At 45.6% G+C, this 7,029-nt stretch overlaps 1 pseudogene across 1 annotated transcript; it reads left to right on the top strand.

The window, feature by feature from the left end:
• Positions 1-4: 4 nt before the first annotated feature.
• Positions 5-2,789, top strand: Gapdh-ps23 (Glyceraldehyde-3-phosphate dehydrogenase, pseudogene 23; annotated as a pseudogene). Its single transcript, XR_015625432.1, has 2 exons — positions 5-2,194; positions 2,392-2,789. The product of XR_015625432.1 is annotated as a Glyceraldehyde-3-phosphate dehydrogenase, pseudogene 23 (transcript).
• The last annotated feature ends 4,240 nt before the right edge of the window (positions 2,790-7,029 follow it).

Raw genomic sequence — 7,029 nt, forward strand, 5'->3', positions numbered from 1 at the left:
TAGCGCGGCACTCTGGGTCCTCCGCTCCGAGAGGATCGTTTGAACAGTGGAAGCCGGTTGCTGTAAAGCGGGACGAGAGCGGGGACGCGAGTGGTGGCATTTTTTGATTCTGTAGTGGTCGATAAAGTGGTGATTGTGATTGCCGATTCAAGTTGTTAAGAATCGGAATTCTTAATTTCCGTGTGTGCCATGCTATGGCGTGCTTGTAGGGATTGGAGAACGTCTTGCGTGAGTCCTACTGTCCATTTAAGGCCCCAGGAATTAAACTCAGGTCATCAGGCTTGATGGCAATGCATTTAACCTCCTCGGTGCCCGTAATCAGTGTTTTAAGATTTCAAAGGGGCACACAGCTGTAGACCCAGCCCTTGGGAAAGTCCAGAAGTTCAAAGTCATTCTTGACTACATACCGAGTTCCAGGGTAGCCTGGGCTACCAGAAGACCTGTCTTTAATAACAACAACAATAAAAAAAAAAAAGTCAGTTTTGTAGTTGGGGAACTATAGGCTAACTTTAGTGTCAACTTGGAAATTAATGTGGCTATCCATCAGCCTCAAAGGAAGTGGCTAGTGAAATTTTATTTTTAGGAATTGGGAATGTAGTTTAGTGTTTGCTTAGAACGTACAAACCGCTGGGTTCACCCAATACAGGACACTTTGTGTGGTGGTACACCCACCTCTGTAATCCCAGCGTTGAAGAGGTGGTGGTAAAATGATCATAAATTCAACATTATCCTCTATTGCAAGCTAGCCTAAGCTTCTAACTTTATCAGTAAATCAATGAGGAGGCCTGGAAGGATGGCTCAGCAGAGAACACAGGCCGACCTTCACCCTGGACTCTCCTTTGAGTCCTAGCATTTGCATGGTTCACAGTTGTCTGTAACTTGAGTCCTAGGAGAATCAGACTCCCTCTTCTGGCCTTTATGATTACTGCATGCATGTGGTGCAGTGACCTACCTGCATTCATACAAATAAAATTAAAAGAAAAATGAGTTGGATGTGGTGGGACACTCCCTTGATTCCGTAACTCAGAAGGCAAAGGCTGTTGGATCTCTTTGAGTTCAAAGCTAGCCTGGTCTTTATAGTCCTAGTCTCAAGAAAAAAAAAAGGGGGGTGTATGGTTTTTGTTTTGTTTTATTTCTTAATTAAAATAAGGGGTTGAGAGATAGCTGAGGTTAGGGAGCACTTGATGTTCATGCAGAGGGAGGACTAAGACCTAGCTCCAAGCACACAGATAAATGGCAGGCAGCTCACAACCTTCCTTAAAACTAGTGCCTCTTCTAGCCTCCATAGACCTGCACAAAAATGGTATACTCTGGTTGGGGATTTAGCTCAGTGGTAGAGCGCTTGCCTAGCAAGCACAAGGCCCTGGGTTCGGTCCCAGCTCAAAAAAAAAAAAATACTCAACTTTCAGGCAAAACTCTCATACACATTAAAAAAACAAAAACAAAAAACAAGCCCTGAAAAAGATAGAAGTGAAATAGCACAGCCTCCCATTTATGTATAGCTAGACAATCACAGCAAAGGGACATGAGAGTGTATGTTACAAAAGGTCAAACTGAGGGGAAGTGGGAGATTTTGCAATAAACACACGCAAAAGAGATATCCATATTTATCTTTTTAAAACTTTAGCATGTGGGTTCGGTCCCCAGCTCTGAAGAAAAGAAAAAGAAAAAAAAAATTTAGCATGTGGCTCTCTGCTCCTGGCTCTTCTAGAGATGGTCACATCTTCTTATGCAGTGCCAGCCTTGTCCCTGTAGACACCATAGTGAAGGTCTGTGTGAATGGATTTGGCTGTATTGAGGCCCTAATTACCAGGGCTGCCTTCTGTTCTGCAATTGGCAAGGTGGAGATTGTTGCCATCAACAACACCTTCATTGACCTCAACTACATGGTCTACATGTTCCAGTATGGCTCTACCCACGGCAAGTTCAACGGCACAGTCAAGGCTAAGAATGGGAAACTTATCATCAATGGGAAGCCCATCACTATCTTCTAGGAGCGAGATCCCGCTAACAACAATTGGGGTGACACTGGTGCTGAGTATGTCGTGGAGTCTACTGGTGTCTTCACCACCATGGAGAAGGCTGGGGCCCACATGAAGGGTGGGGCCAAAAGGGTTATCATCTCTGCCGATTCTGCAGATGTCCCCATGTTTGTGATGGATGTGAACTACGAGAAATATGGCAACTCAAGATTGTAAGCCTGGGGCTGGAGAGATGGCTCAGTGGTTAAGAGCACTGACTGCTCTTCCAGAGGTCCTGAGTTCAAATCCCAGCAACCACATGGTGGCTCACAACCATCTGTAATGAGACCTGATGCCCTCTTCTGGTGTGTCTGAAGATAGCTACAGTGTACTTACATATAAATAAATAAACCTTTAAAAAAAAAAAAAGATTGTAAGCCTGTACCACTAATTGCTTAGCCCCCCTGGCTAGGGTCATCCATGATAACTTTGACATCGTGGAAGAGCTCATGACCATGGTCCATGGCATCACTGCCACTCAGAAGACTGTGGATGGCCCCTCTGGAAAGCTGTGGCCCAATGGCTGTGGGGGAGCCCAGAACACCATCCCTGCTTCCACTGGGGCTGCCAAGGCTGTGGGCAAGGTCATCCCAGAGCTGAGCAGAAAGCTCACTGGCATGGCCTTCCATGTTCCTACCCCCAGTGTATCTATCATGGATCTGACGTGCTACTTACAGAAACCTGCTAAGCTGTGATGGTTTGTGTATGTTCTGCCCAGGAAGCGGCACTATTAGAAGGTGTGGCCTTGTTGGAGTAGGTGTGCCATTGTGGGTGTGGGCCTTAGGAACCTCATTCTAGCTGCATGCAAGACAGAGTTCTGCTAGAGCCTTCAGATGAAGATGTAGAACTCTCAGCTCCTCCTGCACCATGCCTGCCTGGATGCTGCCATGCTCCTGCCTTGATGATAATAGACTGAACCTCTGAACCTATAAGCCAGCTCCAATTAAATGTTGTCCTTTATAAGAGTTGCCATGGTCATGGTATCTCTTCACAGCAGTAAAACCCTAACTAAGACACCAGTACGAGGACATCAAGAAGATGGTGAAGCAGGCATCCGAGGGCCCACTAAAGGGCATCCTGGGCTACAACTGAGGACTAGGTTGTCTCTAGTGACTTCAATAGTAACTCCTACTCCTCCACCTTCGATGCTGGAGCTGGCATTGCTCAACGACAACTTCGTAAAGTTCATTTCCTGGTGTAACAATGAATACGGCTACAGCAACAGGGCGGTGGACCTCATGACCTACATGGCCTCCAAGGAGTAAGAAACCCTGGACCACCCACCCGAACAAGGACACTGACAGCAAAAGAGAGGTCCTTGGCTGCTGAGGAGTCCTTGTCCCAATACTAAGCATTTCCCTCACAGTTTCCATCCAGACCCTCATGATAATGGAAGGGGCCTAGGAAGTCTTACTCTCTTTGAATACCATCAGTAAAGCTCACTGAACCAAAAGCACGCAACCAGTATGTGTGTGTGCATGAGGGGGCACATGTCTGTGGTGGTACATGGAGGTCAGAAGATAACTTTGTAGAGTTGGTTCTCACCTTCTCTGCTTTTGTTTTGTTTTTGGAGACACAGTGTCTTCATTATGTAGTTCAGGCTGTCCTGGAACTTTCTATGCAAACGATGCTGTCCTGGCACTTACAGAAATCCACTTGCCTGGGCTTCCCTAGTACTGGCATCAAAGGCATGTACCAGCACACGAGGTTCATCTTCCACCTCTATGGGTCTCCAGGCTTTCACTGCAAGCACCTTTACCTAATAAGCCATCTTGCTGGCTGGAGAGATGGCTCAGCGGTTAAGAGCACCCGACTGCTCTTCCAGAGGTCATGAGTTCAATTCCCAGCAACCACATGGTGGCTCACAACCATCTGTAAAGAGATCCGATGCCCTCTTCTAGTGTATCTGAAGACAGCTACAGTGTACTTATATATAATAAATAAAATAAATCTTTAAAAAAAAAATAAGCCGGGGCTGGAGAGATGGCTCAGTGGTTAAGAGCACCGACTGCTCTTCCAGAGGTCCTGAGTTCAATTCCCAGCAACCACATGGTGGCTCACAACCATCTGTAAAGAGACCGGATGCCCTCTTCTGGTGTATCTGAAGACAGCTACAGCGTACTTATATATAATAAATGAATAAATCTTAAAAAAAAGAAAAAAGAAAAAAAATAAGCCATCTTGCTGGCTCCAAAAACAATACAGGGTGGCCAGATGGAGTGGCACATACTTTTTTTTTCTTTTTTTTGGAGCTGGGGACCGAACCCAGGGCCTTGTGCTTGCTAGGCAAGCGCTCTACCACTGAGCTAAATCCCCAACCCCAGCACATACTTTTTTTAAGGTGTATTTATTGTGTACTTTTTAAGGTTTATTATGTACACAGTGTTCTGCCTGCATGTATGCCTACACACCAAAAGAGGGCACCAGATCTCATTAGAGATGGTTGTGAGCCACTATGTGGTTGCTGGAAATTAAACACAAGACCTCTGGAAGAGCAGCCAGTGCTCTCAGCCATCTCTGCAGCCTCTGAGTGGGAACTGGGATTTTGTGTGTGTCTCTGGATCTCAGTGAATTTGAGGCCAACCTTGTCTGCAGCGTGAGATCCAGGACAGTCAGGGTTACACACAGAAAAACATTGTGTCAAAAAACCAAAATAGGGGTTGGGGATTTAGCTCAGTGGTAGAGCGCTTGCCTAGGAAGCGCAAGGCCCTGGGTTCGGTCCCCAGCTCCGAAAAAAAGAACCAAAAAAAAAAAAAAAACCAAAATAATAACACTATCCAGTGGGCATGATATCATACCAATAATCAGCATTCAGGAGACCAAGACGGAAGATTGCTGCAAGTTTGAGATCAGTTTAGGACACAGAATGAGCTCAAAGGCTAATCTGAGATTGATAGTGAAACTTTGTCTCAACATACCCCATCCAGACCAAAATGATACTGAAAGATGCTTGTCCCAAGCACCAAACCTGGTGTTCTGAAGTCAATCCCCAGAACCCACAGGGAAAACAACTCTGGAAAGCTTTCCTCTGACTTACATTCACACATACACACAAAATAAATAAATACGTGTATCAATAATAAATGAAGGAGCTGGAGAGGGGGCTCAGAGGTTAAGAGTGTGTACTGTAGAGGCCCCTTGCAAAGGATTGGCATTTGTAGCATTCACACTGAGCAGCTCACAACTGCTTGCAATGGGATCTGATACCTTGTTCTAGACTCCACAGGCACTTACATTCACACACAATGCCCTCACTGATACACAGACACATGCCCTCACTGACACACACACATGCACATGCCCTCACTGATACACACATAGATACTCTGACTGATAAATGTGCACACACATGCTCTCACTGATACATACACACACACATATACTTTCTTTTCTTTTTTTCTTTTCTTTTTTTTCGGAGCTGGGGACCGAACCCAGGGCCTTGCGCTCGCTAGGCAAGCGCTCTACCACTGAGCTAAATCCCCAACCACTACACACACATATACTCTCACTGATACACATATGCCCTCACTGATACAAACACACACACCCTCACAGATTCACACAAACACATCATACTTTCACTGATACACACACATGCATGCCCTCACTGATACACACCCACACACACAGTGTGCTTTTATATAATAAATGTCTTTAAAAAGAAAAATCCAAGAGCTAGGCTGCTGTGGTGGTTTCAACCCCAACACTCAGGAGGCATAGGCAGGCAGATTTCTGTGAGTTTGAGGCTAGTCTTGTCTACAGAGTGAGTTCCAGATTGGCCTTGTTCTACATAGTGAGAGCCTGTCTTTTTTTTTTTTAAGGTATTTATTTTATGAATATGAGAACCCTGTCCCTGTCTTCAGACACACCAGAAGAGGGCATCGGATCTCACTACAGATGGTTGTAAGCCATCATGTGGTTGCTGGGAATTGAACTCAAGTTAAGAGCTGTCAGTGCTCCTAACAGCTGAGCTATCTCTCCAGCCCTGAGCCCCTGACTTTAAAAAATAAAGTAAATACAAGGACTAGAATGTGTCTCGGTAGAAAAGATCTTGTCTGCTATACAGAAGGCCTTGGGTTCAATTGCCAGTAGAGTTTGAGGGGAGGGGACTTGGACAAATACACATTTCAGTGTTTGATAATCAGTTGAATCACTGTGAGTGGAGAGGAAAGAGACAAGACACTGCCGGGTTTCTGCAGGCACAGCCGAGCGTGCGCTTTTCCATCAGGTGCTGGTACTATCTCTCCACAGTAATTCTTATCACCCTGCATTTCAGTTGTAAGAGAGGGTACCAGCCCATAATTACCACCACAATCGTCATGGCCCTGCCTAGCATATGTATTAGCAAAGACTCAATGGATATTCATTAAATTTAAGTCTAACAGCTGAATACCGGCTCTGGAAGTGTCTTAGGGTTTTACTGCTCTGAAGAGACAGACACTATGACCAAGGCAAGTCTTATAAAGGACATTTAATTGGGGCTGGCTTACAGGTTCAGTCCATTATCATCAAGGCAGGAGTATGGCATCATCCAGGCAGGCAGGTGCAAGAGGAGCTGAGAGTTCTATCTACATCTTCATCTGAAGGTTGCTAGCAGAATATTGACTTCCAGGCAGCTAGGACTAGGGTCTTAAAGCCACAGTGACACACCTACTCCAACAAGGCCACACCCATGCCAACAGGGCCACACCTACTCCAACAAGACCACACCACCTAACTGTGCCACTCCAAATACTGGGCCAAGCAAATACAAACCATGACAGGAAGAGTAAGATTTGTGGGGAAGGTTGACAGGTCCAATTCAGTACAAACTGAATTTGTAGTACCTGTGAAATACTTGTGGAGTTTTTTGGTGGACAGCAAATAAGACCAGAGATCCAGAGAAAGATCTGGACGGGAGATATAGTGCGTAGCAGGCTACAGAGGCCATTTGAGAGAGTAAGGTCTCCGAGGCAAAGCAAAGGAGACAGCTCAGATGGGGTTTTGTGGTTTAAGGAACCGGTGGGCG

The sequence above is a fragment of the Rattus norvegicus genome, chromosome 7 (genome assembly GCF_021556685.1).
Source record: "Rattus norvegicus strain SHRSP/BbbUtx chromosome 7, alternate assembly SHRSP_T2T, whole genome shotgun sequence".
Taxonomy (NCBI): domain Eukaryota; kingdom Metazoa; phylum Chordata; class Mammalia; order Rodentia; family Muridae; genus Rattus; species Rattus norvegicus.